General features: G+C 29.7%; 1 pseudogene; it reads right to left on the reverse strand.

Moving 5' to 3' along the window:
• Positions 1 to 113: 113 nt before the first annotated feature.
• Positions 114 to 18,501, reverse strand: LOC128171613 (adhesion G protein-coupled receptor E3-like; annotated as a pseudogene).
• Positions 18,502 to 20,158: the final 1,657 nt, after the last annotated feature.

The following is a 20,158-nucleotide window of genomic DNA, read 5'->3' on the forward strand; positions in this document are numbered from 1 at the left end:
CAAAGAAAAAAAAATACAAGATATTATATATATATATATATATATATATATATATATATATATATATATATATATATATATATATATATATATATATTATGATGAACAGAATACAAAAGAATAAAAAAAACCAACGGTATAAAAGAGGTTGCATAAAATAGTTTATCAAATGAGAATAAGATTAACAGTCAAGAAACACCTGTCTATGGTACATGTATACAGTCAGGTATATATATTTCTTAAAATGCAAAAGTATTGTTTATGTTCAACAATGAAGGTAATAACCGTTTTTAACTTCATGACGCTTAAGTTCTGCAATCATGTAATTAAATTAATATAACATTGATGAACGAATATAAGTTGCTTATGTAGTATTTAAGAAAAAGATTAAATTGCAGATATAATGCAAGTAGAAGTAAGCATTGATAAAGAAGACACAATAATATAACTTGTTTTTTAAATTTCATCTCATCTTACAACGAACTAAAAACATATTGTGAAAATGGAACTTAATTGTTAATATGCTTTGTATATGACTACAAGTATATAAAAGATCTCATACCGAACGATACATACTAAAATAAGTAATACACTGTGAGGAATCTATCTTAAAAATACATTTAAACCACCTTATTGGATGCAACATAAATCTATGAGAAATATCCGAGTAAAAGGTAAAAGCAAAATTTGTACATTTAACATTTTACAGTTAACTTATGTTAAAATTGTTCTTTTCCTCCAGTCTGCGACACTTCTCTCTTTCTTTCACAAACTAGAAGTTTAATCAGAATTTGTTTCATTTCTCTATAAATAAAGATGTGAAGATTCAAAATATAGCGAATTGTGCTCAATGTATAAAATTAGTCGTGACATTTTAAATGCCTTTAAATTTTTAATTTATCATTATCTTAATTTTTTTGGCAAAGAATCTGAACTTGAATGTTGACGTTTAAGACTTACTTTTTCATGAGAAACACTTTGAGGACAGCTTGTAGACATTGTTTTCTCTGACATTGATAACTCAGATGTCTTCTCTTTGGTTTGCCGAAATTTTTTAAGGAAGCTCTTTTTCTAAAAAGTAAAACAAAATGTTTATTTTTACAACTGAATTGATACTCTAAAAGTTCAAAGATTTATTATAGATTGAAGATCACAGAATTGCAAAACTAGCCTTTAACTTAATCTAAGCATGATACCGTTTGCGACCAAAAAATAATTGAAGGAATTCTTTATAATGTCGATTTTTTAATCTTATATAAAAAGCAATTATAGATACTATTGATATTTCATATTTGATTTTAAAATGATAATACTATTAATGATAATCATGTGTAAATTTACATTCTTCCCTCACCTTGGGTTTCATCAATTGTTCATTTGATTTAGATTTCGACAGGCTTTGTAAACTTAGAGTAGTTTCTTTTGTCCCTCGCTCAGCGAAACTTAATATTGTACTCAAACTCTGGTATCTATTTCCTATGCCTTGCCTCACCTGACAAGAAATTGCAAATGTAATATTCGCTGTAAGATATTTTAATGAAATCCCAATATATTTTTTCATTTTTATATATGTATAGGTACATTATAAAATGTATTACAAATTTTAAAAGCTGACCTTTTTGTCCAACACAACGTGTGAAACAAAAATGAAAAACCCCTGAAAAATAGATATTTATTATAAAAATGGCAATGTGTAAGTAAAAAACATGATTCTGATTTTTAAAACAAAAAAAAAAATAGAACTTAAGAAATAAGAAAGAAATAAAACTTCTTTTTTTTTCTAAGAATACTACTGTAAACATCTCTGCAAATTAAACAAAAGTGTAAAAATCCAAACACGGAAAAACCAGAAAACAAAACATATCAAACCTGGAATGAATTTGCAATGACAAATAATTACTGAAACACAACTGCATTTTCGTTAACTGCCAGAATTCCGAACAGCCAAGTCACTCCTAGAACTGGCAGAAGTGTTCCGAGTGACCGCAGACCGGATCTAGTAATTATTGAAAATAATTGCTTTATCAGAACGATTTACAAATATAACATGTACGATTCCATGTTTTGTTATGCATTATGTTAGTGGGTTTGTGGCTCAGAAAAAAAACTATGAACAAGTATTTTGCATGTTTTGTGGATACATGCGATATGTTTGTGAAAACTAGTATTATTTTATTATGTTAAACCTTATGTTTGATATTCGATTGTCGGATTATGTTGCGGCATAGGTACTAATAAAACAAGTTTTTTTTTTCTACACTGCTAGTAAACCAAATTATATGAATATCAAGATTATTCTTGGTTTGACTCACGACGCTTTCCTCTGTATGGAAGATCTTGCCACTATGCTTGAGGCAAACAACACCCTCAAAAGTGAAACAATTATGAGAATGTTGATCTGAAGGAAAAAAAACACAATTAGTTTTTATAGTGAAACAACATTGAGTTTCAATTCTATGAGAAACATTTAAATTCGGTGCCCTGAAAAATCTCCAATTGTCTTTACGCTTTTGAAGAATTTGATGTGCAAGGAAAAACTGAATAGTAGAATTTGTTGCTCAAGAACTTACCAAACTAATCAGACAAACTGGAATGATAAACAAATAGAGAGAGCCACTTTTGATTGACAGCCAGCAGCTAAATGGTTAGAAAATATTTCTTTACCGACTGGAGTCATTGGTAAACATATTTATGGCAATAAATTCTGTTTTCAAGTATGTATGTAAAAGTAGATACATTCTTTAGTTCTTGCAAAGATAATACAATGTAAAATACGCGTACTACGACTTAAGGTGGTATCCTTTACCCCAAAACGCTCCAAGATTTGTTGCAGTAATAATGACTGGTATACCTGCAAAATAACTGCTATGAGAATGAAACAATATCATCCTTATTTTTTTAATACTTACATCTACTTCCATATTGGTATTTTACGCAACTACCCGACTCTTTTTTGATCGATGTATACCGTGTTGACAGGGCAATTAAAATCGCTTTAAGCCCCGCCTCCTTCAAATTGCGTCAAATGAACTGAAGTAATCCCAACGATATTATGTATGAAGTTGAAGAAAATAATTAACCAAGTGCTTTAAAAAATACGTAAACATGCATCCATGTAACTTATATATGGATACATGAACTTGTAATGATTCCATAGAAATTGTATTAGAATTATTCAGCTGTTAATTATATTTTGTTTATGTGAATGCATATGTAGTCTGAAGATATAATTCAAATGAGGGGTTTTTTTTTGTGATGATACCACCAACCCCCAAAAGTTAAAATTTCATCGCATTATGATACAAAATAAAATAAAGAAAAAAATCGGTCACTTAAACGAACGTTTGAAAAGTCTATACAACTTTTTAAAATTTTAAGATTTATTTAAATAAAACAAAAGGAAATATCTTACATTATTTGAAAATATATCTAAAAGGTTAAATCCAACTCGTGAAAGGTTCATTCAAATACATACCCCAGATTCCACCCAGAAACCAACGAATCCTTGATTTCGACTTGAAGTTGTTTGCAACATACAGGGCATAGTAAGTCACTGAAATACTCATGAAGTAATAAACACCTAACCCGAGCATACTGAAGAATGTCACTAAGAAAAAGTAGTGGATAATGGCCGTTATCGCGACGCAAGCAACCTGAAACATAAAAAATAATTAAACGCCGGTGATTAAATATATACTCAGTGTCGGTACATGTATACAGATTACTACTTTACAAATATGAATCCAATAATTTTCAATATATTTTAGGAACAATTTTACATGATTGTTTAATGCATTATGAATTTTTCTGCATTGTTTTTTTTTCTTTATAAAATCTACGTACATGTATATATTAAATGTATAAGAATTATATATTCACATATTGGTTACCAGATAACATGAGTATTTTATGTCATACATTTTATCAATTTATTTTGAATTTTTTTTGTAAGATCTACGTTTGTACTTTAATTATGATGTTATATATTCACACTGTACACTCATATACCTATCACTTATCAGGAGGTAGAAATTGATTTTTACCTCATTCGCTGTCTGTTCCACTGACGATATAAATATTGTATACGACAGTATTAACGATCCACAAATATTCAGCATCATGATGTTTTTGTCACTTCTAATAAATCTGAAATTTACATACAATAAAATGATGTAGAATTTCTGTAGGACATCTATACTCGCTGGAGTTATATTTGTGCATGATACAAATCAGTCTTAGATACCTCCATGTCAGAATGTAAATCAAAGAAGTAAGAAACGTAAAAGCTATGGAGAGAGCTACTCCAACAAGAGACATCGTTTTTAAGAATGGACTTTCTTCTGATACCTAAAATGTAGTCAAGGTAGTTTGGAATATCAACAGCAAATTCCATTTTTGATTTCTTTGACTCTATTTGTATAAGAAAGGGGCGTTTACCTGAGTGTATGGTCTCATTAATATAGCAAAGTTTGTGAGATGGTTACACTGGCAAACTGTTCTCTGACGATTTGTTTGGTTCACAGTGCATTCCTCCTCAGACCATTTACTATATGAAAAAAATGAATTAGAAATAAACCCACTTATTGCTGTAACTTTTGTATAAAAAAGCTTTAATTTTAAAATCAGAGAAAACAATTTGTTCACAATAACATACTTTAGATTGAAATCCCAGGAGACACATACAGCGCGCATTTCTGTAGACGTATTCTAAATACACAATGAACGATACAAATAATATAAAAACAGCTTAAATAAACCAATTGAATTAACCTAGGTTAATTGCACTTTACACGTCGGCAAAAATAGGAAACTTTTAAGTTAATTTTACATAATAACTTTATGTCAACTGTAAACCAAAATCACATATTTCTGACATCTTACTTTTACAGTGTGTCCAAACTTTAGATTGAGAGGTGGATTTAACACTCCTAGGTCTTTCTGTGTCGTGAGGGACAATATTTGGGAATTGACAAAGGATCTTTGCTTAGACTTTTCCCCCTGTTTGCCTTTCAACCCTTTACTGGTTGGTTTAATTGAGTTTCCAAAAAGATATGAGTAAGATATATTAAGTTTAGTATCGAAGCAAATTAAAAAAAATCATACATTATGATAATATCAAATCAGATGTTTGAGTATTTGTCAGATTAACACAGATTTAGCTAGATGTAAATAAAGATTTAAACTAAAACTGAAAACTTGTTTTAACAGTTTACCTGTTAGAATCCGATCCCAGAATATCTGACATTGTTCTATATAGAACAGCAACATAGTTGATCGCTTGTGGAAACATTAAAAAAAATAAATAAAAAAAATTGAAAGATTAGTTGAAATACTCTTCCAGTATCAATAATTGTTATTAAATCGTGTTTTTACATAATTGTCTTTAACAATAATTGCATATAACGAACAAAAAATAGTTTTTTTTACCTTTTGTAGCGTTTGATGCTTGTTTTGGTAATTTTAGAAAGGTAGAAATTTCTTCGGAGTTTAGAGAAACGTTGTTTGATTGTTCATCCGGAAAACGTATTCCCGTTTCATCGATTTTTGCCCGGTTGATAACAAGCTCTTTAAAAAAAAACATCAATTTATACAGTGTTTTTTCTTCTACATGTATTGGCAATTCTAAACGATAAGGAAATGGCTTTTTACCAAAATTAGATCCGTTAAATTTAGTCGTTGTAATATTGTCGTTTTGGAGTGTAATCTTGCTGAAACGGTCCATATTTTTTAGGAGAAAGCTGGGGTCTTTTTCTGTCTAAAAGTAACAAACTTTGTAAAATACTAATTGATATTAGTGAGCAAATAAACCACAATGAAGCGTTATACTTGTCTGCTAGATGCATGCCATGTTTATTTTAACTTTTATTTCCGTACCTAAATTATTAAACTTTCCTTACATTATGTGTTAAAATTAAAGTTTCAGATAAATTTATCACTTGTCAATTTTTTAAAATCAGAGTTTTGGATTGTTTGTAAAATGAATATTGTACGCTTCAGAGATGTTTGGACTCTGTAACAAAAGAACAATTCAAAATACTTGACATAAAATACTTATTTACATTGAATATTATGTTTGTGTTCGTTTAAACGAAAGCGTATTCGAACTCCTGTTAGAATTCTTTGTAGCATCTCACTCTGAAAATCAGTAAGTGTTGTACAATGACCTCGAACAAGTGTTGACCATGCACAGATGATCGAAATATTAAGCTGGTTAATATAATAAATCTTTCAGGTTTGACATTAAACGATGGATTGATTGTGCTCCAGGCCACAAGTATGCTCTACTAAGTAATGACAACTTTTAACTTTGTCATATTTAGTTAATAAATACACATATACAAGAACTTCATTAAAAATTTATACCAAATGATTTGTTTTTGATTTATATTACAATATTGTATAATGTAAATTTACCTCTTTGCTTACAGTAGTCCAAGAGTTTGAGTTATTGGGCGATAAAATGTTATCAATAACAGCGTAAAATACCTGAAATTAATTAAAACATATAAAATATCGTTACTGTTAAATTTATAAGGAAATTGACATTGTGAACGGTATTCTTTGTGTACATTGTAAGCTGTATATTGCGACATCCTAAAAGACACACTAATTATTCCAACACCGTGAAATATCTGTTCTTTTTTGTGTCTGTGCATTATTCAGGTATACGCTAATAAAGATAACATGGACATTATACATCAACAAATTAAGACAATGGACGTTAAGTGCAAATTGCGGTAAACATAAAATTATCTTTCACCTAAAATCAGAGAACTGAAATAAGAGAGCCATATGCAAATATTTGTGTCATAACTAGTTTGCTGTTGATAATTTTACTTACATATTTTAGAAACACAAGACTTAGTGAAACGGTTTATGAGTAAACGCTTCTTATGACACATGTTAATCCGACTATTTAGGCAAGATTTACATAGTGCTTTGAACATGTTCCATTGAATAAATCAAAAGGAGAAGGACGGAACAATGAATTGCCATTGAATATAAAATAAGCAAGTAGAATCACAAACAAAATTTACTTTGAACGTGTTAGTTACAAATTTATTCTACTGTTCTAAGTTTTTGCTGCATGCATAGAAAACAGGTACACGTACATTTTAAAATCATATCACTTTAACAAAGAAAATAATCAGTACTTTTGAGTGAAAAGGGTCAAAACAATTATTCAGTGTTGATAACGAGTGAAACGTTTTCGCCGACTTTTCACAATTTTCTAGTCCAACACTTTTTAATAATAGGTGAATGAATGAGAGGTTATAACGTAGATAATTCCAATACATGACCTCTTTTTCGATAGGTAATCCTGTAGCGTTGGTTACTGTTACAATCTTCTCTAAAACACCAAGGGACAAACTCAGATCACCAGCACCGATTCCATTTGTTGACGATGTCAGGTTTTTCATCAGTTGTAGAGTATTGTTTACTTGATCCTGTGTTTCATTTCCGATGATACTTTCCAACTTGAAAAAAGCAAAACTTATTTTGAAAGATTTTTACTACAATAAAAAATGATTCATACACTCATGATGTAATAAATCATTGTTTATGCATTATGTAAGGTAACTTACAAGTGACGATGCATTCACCAAAGCTTCGTTGGTGCAGTTGATAAAGTTAGGAGGTTCCCATTCTCCATGTTCATCACAAAATCTTGTTGCTACTCCTAGATTAGATTTGTTTGTAAATGAATAATAAACATAACAAATTATACTATGAGAAACATTCTTATATACCACTTTTTGGGAGTTGATTTTAATCAACTGTCCTATGCAGTTACTCTGGCAAACCCAAAGTGAAACAGTGTTTGGACCTGAGCACAAATCATCACCGCTGACAAGACTTAGATCTTGAAAATAATGGATAAATTCGGTGAACTGTATGCTGTACCATTGGTTTTCAAGGAAACGTTTTTAAAATACCTTGAAAATAGTCAGATTTTATAAAGTACGAACAATTTAATTATATTTTGTAGTTGTATGTATTCCTACGCCAGTGTTCAATAAAGTTTCGTGCAACCAGACGCTCGGCTATATCCGTAAATCTCCGACTAGCAGAGAGTCTCTCTTCGTAGTCGGAGATTAACGGAGACAGCCGAGCGTCTGGTTGAACGGGACCAGAGTTCAATATTGCGTGGATCCAGACGTGAACAATTTTTAGAAGCATTTCGATTACTGATACACAGTTTAGTGGAATTAATTCTATCTTTGAATATTACACAGCATGATTCATATAACGTTTCATATTCAAGAGAGCAAATAACAAAGAAAATTGTTATTTTTAATTAATATAATTCAAAAATCAAGAAGTTCCTGGTGATGTATCGAGAAATGTATTGACAAAATTCAAAAGAAAAAATAAGGACATTTACTCGAGGATGTCCTTAAACAACAATTTAAAGCTGTTAAAGAATATTGTGTGAACAATTCGACATCGGAATGAGTTGATTTATAAGATTATCTAAATGTAAGGAGAAGTAAATATTATCTTTTGTGTTGTATCTTTTGTATATCTTTATACGATTTACGTTTATGTGCATTTGCGCAGGAAACGTTAACAGCAAAAAGAAAAAAAAAGAAAAAAAAAGACTCGACACCAAGTTTTCAAACGATCGTATCAAAATACACTTAGTGTATATTTATACAAAATTTTACATAGTTACTAACATTTTATATCAATATAGCGATTACGACGTAACTTTATTTAACTGAATTATTTTTGTAACAATAAATATTAATTTTTATGTATCTAGAATAATAAAGTATATAAATGTATGAATCAGAAATCTCATGATAAAGTCTTACGTATCCATCTTCTAAAACGTATCTTCTAGTCTGTGTGAGAGAGAGAGAGAAAGCGAGAGTGATGAAGAGAGAGAGAGAGAGAGAGAGAGAGAGAGAGAGAGAGAGAGAGAGAGAGAGAGAGACAGACAAAGAGAGTACGTCGATGAACAAACGTCTCTACACAAGTTATACATGTAACAATACACGGGTAGGTAAAAACTTAAAACTGTTTTTGCAATTTAAAAAAAAAATAACAACTGTATACAACTTTTTATAACAATTTGCTCTAGGCTACCTTTTTGATATTTAGGACACGGCTCTTTTAAAGTTATTCCCGCCATGGTAGTATTCCATAATATTCCATATATTTGTTCATCTTTGCAACTCATCAATTCTTTAGGATCTTCAAAACACATACATCTGTTAACTATAGCAAAATGTGTCATTAAGGAAATTTATTCAGTTCACAAATCTTTAAGAATGGAGATAATTTACTAACAAACATGTATGAATATACATGGGTGTAGAATGTCATTTACACATATGTTCTAATTTTTAGCTTATTTTGTTACGGATTTCAAAAGTCAAAGAATACACTTGAGCCCTTCTGTAGCAATATCTTAGGTTTAGGTATCATTATTGTTACGAACCCTCGATGTTGAGGTACAAATATATGACGAAACAGTAATGCTTAATCTCCAAATAATGTTGAAGCAACATTAAATATAAAAAATGGAAGTTTGAAACGTTAACATATCGTTATTATTTCATTCATCAATTTATTATTTCATGAGAAGTAAATACCAAATACATATTGATGTTTTGTATATCTCGAATCACAGCCCTGACAGGTGCCCGTCTTGACGTGACTTTTGCGACAATCGGGGTCAGAACAAGAAATGTAGCAGTCATCACCGTCGTATCCAGGTACAGGACACCCTAAGAAAATATTTTTATTTTTTTATTTTTTGGTTATAAAATTTAGGTTTGTTTTTATTTCCTTAATAGCCTAAGATAAAGTAATGTTGGTCTTTTTTCTGAATATTGACAGTAAGCGATCTCAATTAAATCTAATGCAGAGCTATTTTTTCTAATTGATAATTTAAGACGCAAATTTTTTTTCAATGACGAAATAAGTAGTCAGATTATAACTGTAAACACTTCAAACAGTGACAAAATAAGTAGTTGATAAGGGGTATTTATGTTGTGTCAAATTATTGACTGGCATTCACTTGGTTTCAAACTATGTTTATATAGAAGGTTGTAGCTGATTATAATTAATTATAATGCGTTCTCATTTCATGTAAACAGTATAACTTGCCAATTGCTGAATCAAATTTGAAAAGTTATTATTCATCTTGTTCATTTAAGTCGTGTTTACACAGAAAACAAAGTTTATCAATTAAAACTTCGTAGTTGGAGAAGCATGCAGTGTATATATATGGTTATTTCGCTAACAGGCCAAATCTAGCAGAGGATGATTAGAAAAGAAAAAAATGTTGTAAGTTCTTAAAATTGTTTTTATTCTTTCAATCGAAAGGATTTACATTTTGTTTAGTCAATGCTATTTTTAAAAAAAATAACTTTAGTGGAAGAATGAAGAAACCAATTTCCTTGGCAGTTGAAGTATGTATCGTCGCCCACTGATGAAATCAACTTTCCAAACAAAATGACAGCCCAATTGAAATAGGTGCGCCAATAAGCTTGGCATGGAGGTACATATAATTATACATGTATACAAGACATGTAAATATGCACCATTTAAACCTATGCATTTAGATAGTCATTGCATTTACTAATCCATGACACCCTAATTTAGATTTGTTAGGCTAATAATTTTAAATTGTAAAACGTTACAATTTTAAATGGAATATTTTTTCTTTTCTGTAGATTATCCTGTTATACGTTTGAAATACGTACCATACACTTCAACTTCGCAAAGAGAGATGAATACAGAACGCTCATAGTAGTATAAGTAGGTAACGTTGGGCAGTCTCTCGTTGTAATATATCACGTATTGTCCATTCACAGGACATGGGGTATCAAAAACGTCTGGAAAATTGTCCACAGTAAAGTCGTCGTCTGTATTACACAAAATCCCATCCGATTTGCTGGTTGTATTGGAGACGCATATAGAAAATCCCAAAAGCTTCGTTTTTCCCGCAACTAACCAGTTTGAATCTACATCAACAAATTTTAACTAGTTTATTATTTGTGAACTATCATTAGGAAATACATAGAGAGCGTTTAAAATTGTAAGAAACGATTGTTAAGTTTTCTCCATATACTCTGTACATGTCATTGCTATACTCATTTATTTCTAAATGAGTTCTTGGAATGTCTTAGTACTTGTAATCTATAGTAATTATCATTGGTCCGAAATGTACACTAAAACCAAATCCACAGCACATAAACAAAATCAGGCAGAAAGTTTATCCATTGCATTGTTGATATTGTTTTTTTTTGTCAAATAATTGTATAGAAAGATATTGAATCGTCATTTCAAAAATGTCCAACAAACATTTCGAAGATGAATTGTCATTAAAAAAATGTTATGCAAATTCGATTGTTTCGACTTTTGTAAAGACAACAACATCTTGCAATAGACAAAACAGAAAAACATATTGTTATCAATCGCTAATAATTAATACTAATATATCGTATAAAGCGATCAGGTAAATACGTTTCCTACAAATGATTAATAAAAATAGAATATATTTAATTTTGTAGATAAAAAAGATAAAACAAATTAAAATAACACCAGTATTATTAATAGTATATATAATATTTCATTTTTCTAAAAGTCATACTAAAAATGTATTGAAAGGGGAAAATAATAAGATTTCTTTTTCAGTAAATAAATAACGCCATATGTACAGCGAACTATTGAACATGTTAAAAACATCGCAATTTATTAATTCAGTCGCATAAACTTTAAGATTATAGCCTTGTGCTTTAATTTTCTTAAATGTGTTCTGTTAATTATGTTAATGGGGGACAAATGTTTTGTGTTAATTTATTGTTACATGCATAGATAAAATCATTAGTTGTATATCAATCGGAATTCTATTCAGTTTTTTAAATTATATTTCATATAGTGTGTTCATGTTAATTTTCATTCTTTAAAATGATAAATATATATAAGTTCATGTTCAAGTTCACGTGCATTCTTCAATCAAAGCTTATCTATAATAACTTAATTTTTATTGACTGTTTAGGATGTGCAACACTTCAATGATCGAAACGAAAAAACAGAACTATATAGACGGAAGTACATGTACAAAAGGAGTCACCAAAGGTCCGAGGTTATGTATGTTGTTTGTACAAAACCGAATCATTTTGATTTCATTTATCGATTTAAAAAAAAAAGTTGTTGTTTTTTTCCAAAATTATGTCACTTTCAGTATTGATTTTCATTTTCTAATAAAACCTAACATAAAACAGTTTGATGTACAAAGCATGGTGTATTTGAATCTTGTACTTATATGAAAAAATATAAAATACATACTCTGCAAGTTTTATTTAATAAGATTCAATTTATGTTGTTCTTTTTCTTAAATTTATTAAATGATAGAATTACTGTTTTTCAAATTTATTTTCATGAGTGTACATTTACATACGTAACTGTTTTAGCAAATACGGTTTATTTTGTGAAATGTTAAACTCACACAGGATGAAGCTCTGCCATTCAGTCAACTGAATGATAATTGAATGGTCTGTAAAGGTGACTGAATGGCACAGCTATGCCATTCAGTCACCTTTCAGTTACCTTTCAATCACCTTTCAATTGACTGAATGGCAGAGATTCATCCTGTGTCAACGCTATTTTGAAACAACTAAAACATTTTGGAAAATGTTCTATACGAAACCTTTAGTAAAGACTGACACATTACCCGCACGTTATTTTGGTGTAGAGTACGCTTCATGGTCTCTAGATTAACGTTGACAAATTTACTAAGCCTTCACCCAGCGTAAGGCCCTCTTTAAACAACGATAGAAAAATTATATATAAAAAAATGACCGGTACCATGTCATTTATGTTTTTAAAAGTGTTTAAAAGTGTTTTTGAAACAATATATACAGAAACATACCATTGGGGTAATATACCCAGATATCATGGATGCTGTAAATACTGGTAAGATTAACCCACCAGGTGGCGTTTTGTCCATTATAGGTATATGAGCATTGCCCACCAAAAAAGTATAAATCCGACTTCTGCCCATCCACAGCATTGCTTGAACTTATTTTGTAATTGGAGGTTTCTGGATATTGATGTGTTGGTCTACTAAGCGCTAAATTAACTAAAGAAAAACAAAGAGATATACATTTTCTTTCGTGTAAGTCTTTGAATATTCAGATTTCTATAGAAGTACATTTAATGCACATTCTCTAATACCCTTGTTTTACTAATTTATATTATGCCCCAGCTACTGAAAAAACAAAATTATGTTACCTTAATCCATAAACTTTTCACCTTCGCACTTTGTGCCCCATCCCCTAAAACTGGTAACTTATTAATGATGATCGATTGATACTTATTTACAACAAATATGTCACATTTTAAAACCGATTAACGAAAATAAGTAGCAAAAAAGTCTGATAGTTAAACCCAAATTGTCGATCGAAGACTGGTCTACAAATATTGAATGATCTCTATCACCCTTTACGGGATTCATAAAGTATTTGAGACTAATCGTTTAAATAGTTTTTAATCAAACGTTGATCTATGTCATGGCATAGAGCAAAATTAAAAAGAAAAATTCAATTCAAAGGATTCGAACGGTTATATGAGAAACCACAAACAAAAAACATGCCATGTTTCAACGTTTAATCCATAAATTAGGTTTCCCAGCCCACTCCCATGACCATCTTAACTAGTTGGCGCATCTTACTGTTTGGAACCACATATGCACTACTACAATAGATGGTTTGCCCGACTGTTAAGGTATGTTTCTGTTTTAATGATAATAGGATATTTTAAAACTTGGAAGAGAGAGAGAGAGAGAGAGAGAGAGAGAGAGAGAGAGAGAGAGAGAGAAGTTTTATCTTTCCAGATACTAGTGATATATTGCATAACAAAGCTTTTTGAAAATATGTGACAAATTTCAAAATTAGTCTAAATATTATACGAAAATAGCGAAAAAACCACATTTCAGAACAAAGTCCTAATAAGAATAAAATCTGATAAAGTAGACGGTCTATGGATAAGTGTACCAACATAAAGCATAAACCAATCACCTTACTAAAGCAAGACACTCTTTATACAAAAAATACACTCTTACATTTGAAAGTGAAAGTAAATACCGTTATTGAAAATCTTACGCTATATTAAAAATACAGTTTAATCTTATTCAGTTTCCTTTTATTCAATCATATAAGTGTCACTGTGTATTTTTTGTTCCTACTATTGATACTTCCCCATGTAAGACGATCACATAAAGGACGTTCTTAAATAATGGTGGCTTGATAACATGAATTGTAGGGCTAATATGTCTTTTTCTGGTAATTTGCCTCTTCATTAAAGATGTGCTACTCAAAGAAAGTGCAAAGCTCCTATTTCAGTGTAAATAAGAAAACAGAAAATGTGTAACACCAAAGCCTTAAGACGAAAAAGACGAATAACAAAAACAATTGTTATGTAATGAATAATAATCTTTTTAGTTATTGACTTATTATACTAGATTAGCTGTTAATTAGATTGATTTGTTTAGCAATTAGCCTATTATGACAGTTAAACTTTTTAATCAGTTGACCACGTGAGGCACAGAAATAAATTAACAAAAAACTTCAAGTATATCAGTGGTATGGCTTGGGGCAATTTATATTGTAAAGTAATGCATAACATTGATATTGCTTAATAAATTTCGGCATTCATGGGGAAGGAAAGTAATTAAGAAACTTTTTTCGTTTGAGGTTGGTTTGTAATGCAGTAGAAAGTCAAAGGTTTAAGTAAGGGTATCAAATCAATATTGTTTTTAGAGCGAATATCATAATTCGTTTATATTGATGCTATTTTGATAAAACAAACCGGAATAGATGGTGTGACGTCATAGGTTAAAGTTCAAATGGCAGATCTCATAGTGGCAAGACAATTAAATGAAACGAATTTCTTGATTTAATTATTGTCCCGGGGAAATAATGAAAAAAAGAAAAGAAATAAAATACGATTTACAATTATAGTACATGCTAATTAATTGATTAATAGTACATGTGTTTAGTCTCCTGTTTCTTTAAATCACCACTATCACATGTATATACTAGTTAATGTTACATTTCTTTTTTTAATTTCTGTCTTTAACGTTTTGATTGTACGGCTTAAAAATATTTTTGGTCATCAATAGAGTTTTGTTAATTACTCTAATTATTCTCTCGTTACATTGATGTAAAACAACAAGGTTCGAGCTTTGTCGAGTTAATAAAAGAAAATAAAGTAAAGTTTGGTTTAAAAATGGCCATTTTTACAATTAAAAGAAGTATGCCCATTTAAAAGATTAATTTTGTCGCAATTTTTTAATGTTCTTAAAATTCAGTTATCATTTCTTATTATCCAGTACCTTGTCAAATGCATTTCCTGTATATGTCCAATTATATTTACATGTACCTTTTTGACGGCTTTCAACACCGCATATAACTGGAATATGGACCAACACATTAAAAAGAAAAATGACACATCTATATACAGTTTTCTCCTCTTTCAAGTTAATGATTAAGGATTCACCTTGCTAACCTATCCCCTTTAAAAACATAAAGAAAATCATCGGTAGCACCTGTTTCTAAAATTAGATAAATGCAAAATTTCTTACAATTAAACATTTTTAATTTGCTCAGTACTCACCGTAAGCAAAGCTTGATGAAAGACAAAAGTTAAGACAAAGAATAGCCTTAAACATATTCTGACGATCGCCGAAAACAATAGACATCATTGATAAAACTGAAAATATAAAAATGATATTAATTTTTTTTGTAAAGACCAAATACTACTGATAGTGACCAGTCATGTATAACATGGGAATTACATTTAAATTCTTTATAAATATCCTCGAAAATATGATAATTTTCTTATTTATTCTTAATATCACTTTGAAAAGATAAAAACACAATTCTATTGTATTCTTGTTTGCAGTTTTGAGGGGTTTCCAATTTGGCAATAAGTATTACTTACAGAATAATAAATAAAATCATAAAAATATATGACACCTATACATAATTAGGATCATTAATAAATTTTGTCATTGAAAATAAAAACACTGAGGGCTACACTACTGAAAGAACAAGATTGCTGAAGGTTTTCAATATCAGAAAACATTAGTTAAAAATAAAGCAAATATGGAACAGTATATGTATACGAGAAATCATAGTTTGCGCATATTTACAGAAAAAATGAAATTAAAGTTTTATTAAAACTTTGCTATAATCAAATCTTAATTTTGGACATTTTACATTTATTGTTTTAAGATTGCGTCAAATATTCATTTATATAAACGAGGTTAATAAACAACTGTCATTTTTGCACATTTATGAATTTTTTTTCCTGATTTAGTTTTTTCTAGTCTTCAAATTCCTGATGCAGTTCTATATTTGTACAAAGTATGTTAACAAGTGTTTGACATTTAAAGGAATAATTCAGAACTGTAGATTTAAGAACTCTCATAAAAAGAAATTAGCTACGAGAATTACAATTGCAATAAAGAAGATAATTACTCTCAAACAAACAAGTGTACAACTCAAGCTAGATAATACAATTTAAGTACTTCCTTAGTGAATTTCTCTTACATGCAGTATACTGACACTGCATGAACACTATAAATACGAAATTTCTTTCCGTATAGTTACGTAAGATTTTTTTTTTCAGAAATACTAAGCTTTATGTTACTGATAATTCAAATACATGTAAAGTATTGTCGATACAACGACTTTGTCAGCAAATACAATCTTTCACTGGGTCGCATGCTGACCGACGTTTTTCATTAGACCATAATTATTCCCATCACTGTCTACGGCCTTTTCCGTTTCTTCCCCGATTACGACAAAGAGCACATGGCAGGTGTGACCGGTCAGCATCTTTAATGCTCATTCCTCCATGGCGCGTGATCTAACCTCTATCTTTTGGAGGTCCGTGTTGCTCTGCTTTAAATTTGTTTTTCGTTTTTTTGAGATGGTTGACAGTTTGTTATTGTCATTTTTTCATACATGATATTGTAAACTTTGTCGGATTTGTAGCACTGACGTGTAAATTAGAACATAATGAATGTTCTAAAAAAATGAAGAAATGAAGGTCTCTTACTTCCATTCATGACAAAACTCAGGCTTAAATCATTCTATCAATAACACATTTTTGTTCTTGTTCAAAAAACAGCGATATAGTGTATTAAGGTACCTCACTCCTCATGTTTTGATTTCATTGCGCAGATGATCATTATATTTAAAATGAATATGATTTTATTTATTTAATCATCACAGATAGATTATTATTTCATAATTACACAACATTCATAAAGAAAATCCATTTGAATTCAAGAAACAAACAAGTTTTTTGGGGAACTATTTTTTCGTGCGGAAGGTTTTTAGACGAAAATGACAGAAACAAGCAATTTTATGAATTTTCAATATACTTTTCTTTTTATTATACTTTAATCATTATTCACATTTTTAACATTTGATAGGTTTGTAACATATTTTATAGGTTCTGTGTGACATGTACAAAATCAAATCTTGAGAATGTGATAGCCATTTAGCATAAAATCATGCATATATATAGAACATGTCTGAATTATTTTAAGCCAAATTTTGCGAGAATTTTACCTTTGAAACCCTATATCTAAAATTTGACATCACTGACCCCCATGTTATTTTATGTCAAAATGATACTGAATACATATTGAGGCAAACTGGATTAATCTTATAAAATTCTTGATATTCAAAAAGTTTTTATTTCAGATCCAATTGTAACTATGAAAGAAATTGTCTATTTTAAGTGCAAAAAGGTCACACAAAAATTTATGCAGCTTTGTACAATTTTTTTTCGTAATCCCTCTATTCAGTATGACCATTGTGCATAATTAAAAACAATATTTGAAGAAATAAGTTTGCTTAATCAAAAATACTGACAACAAATCCTAATCAGGATGAAATTGCATTTTAGGTGCAAAAAGGTCAAATTAAATGGGCCATAACTCAGAGGGATGGATACTGATCCCCCATTATCTTTGTATTTTTTAAGTTTGTTTTGTCTACAGATTTCAATGATATACTTCTCAAGAAAAATCTTGATACAACAACATTGAGGAGTGGGATACCTTAATAAGGTTCAGATAAAATAGTACATCAGTAAAATTGAGCAAAAAAAGAACAGTGTATATGTAAATTCGCTAGATTCTTAATGCTATCATTTAATTATTATAGCTTGATTTAAACTCTATATAGATTAAAGTATAGTTAGATCAATAGACGTGTATTGATATGATCGCCAAATAATCATAACAATAGACCAAACCTGACTTGGTCAAAAATCTGATATTATTGTTGCAAACTTAATTCATTAGTACAAAAATGTTATAAAAATACTATTAAAGAATAAACCTGGACAGTACCAAAAGCAAACCGTACAGACAGAGTAACGCATGAAAATCACATAAGTAGTTCTTACATAACACTGTTCTTTTAAACTTCTATCATCACACTACTCCGTGCCACTGCCGTTATACGAATCTAGCAGGGTTGTTATAAAGCAGTTTGTGGTGTAATATAAACTTTTAGTGAGAGTTTGCAATACCATTAGGGCTGTATAAGCCATCAACTCACAACAAGAAAAAACATATGAGGAACGTGTACATATAATGTTGTAAAAATATGGTGTTCGACTATTAAATACTGATTGATGCATTTATGAGCGCTTTCACATTTCCCAAGTAATACCATATACAACAATCAATTGTATAATGCAGTTTATTTCTTACGACTTTTTAATCAGTTGTTCCAGAAACATTGGCATTTAAGTAATGAACCGACCCAATTAATGTTTAAAAATACAATGTCACCTTTTAAGAAAAGACGGATAAATATTTAGAAAAAATTGCTTATTCCAGCAAAACATAATTTTCCGTTTTATTTATTATCCCCAAGTGACGGCTTCCATTTATTTATGTGATCGTTGGTATTGGGTGACCGCTGTATTTTTCTCAAGATTATTTTACTCAATTCATCTTTTTTTTCAATAAGTTTTTGATCGTCAAGTATTTTTGCAAAAATTTTCGATCTAATTGAGCCTCATGATAAATGATTTCTTAATTAAATTTATTGAACGACCGTAATTTTTACCCTGTCAATATGGTCTTTTTTAAAAGATATTGGAATATCTCAAAATCGCAGCAAATTTTAAAATCTTCAAGAAGTTAAATATATAAAAAATTATCAAATTGTAAAATATAAATGAGCATTTGAATAAGCCCTTGCAATATTATAAGACATCCCATTGATATTCTCAGGTAAGGAATATTTCTGATTGTGCAACGTTGCTGAAAACAACATTTTGCAATAAAACATAAACATCTCCTTAAGATTAAATGCGTTTCTCACGGACTTTTAAAACTACAAAACTGTTAATTAGACGTTTAATGTATTCAAATGTATTCATTGTAAATAAACATTTTTCAAAAGGCTTGCCCCAGATTATCACCAAAATAATACATGGCGTATTTAGATTCCATATCGAGATTCTGGAATGACTCTAACAATTGCATCTAAGAAAGATTTATCATTGCAAATTATTAGCTACTATAGATTTCATTTCTGTGTGTCACGTGGGCAATCTAACGTGAAATTTAGTAATATAGGATAATAAGGAAGAAATAAAACAATCTTGTTCAGAAAATACCCTCTACATTACTAATTTCCTAAATTAAGAAAACAATTTTTTTTTTCTAACTATATAAAATCTGTTTTTTTTTTTGGAGTTTCACATATTCAATGAAGTAGCAATTTACAACAAAGCACTTAATTTGACAATTCATGTTATCCAGCCATCATCATCTTAAAACTTCCTGTATGTGTTTGACTAATATGTGGTAGTACATGTATAAATGTTGAGAAAAAAGAGACTTACTCTTAAATAATTTAGAAAGAGAAGAACTGTATTTACAAAGTAGCGTAAGATTTTCAACAGCGGTATATGTTTTTAACTTTAAAATTAAAGAGTATTTTTTTTATGTTATGAATTGTATAAAACTTTTTAATGAGGTAATTAATTGGTGACTATATATTATAATAATTGAACACATTAATTGTTACCTATCTTTTAATATATTGACACAAACCACACACTTCGTTATACTTAGTTTTAGTTTTCTTGTGATTTTGTTCTA

Source organism: Crassostrea angulata, chromosome 2, assembly GCF_025612915.1.
Source record: "Crassostrea angulata isolate pt1a10 chromosome 2, ASM2561291v2, whole genome shotgun sequence".
NCBI lineage: Eukaryota > Metazoa > Mollusca > Bivalvia > Ostreida > Ostreidae > Magallana > Magallana angulata.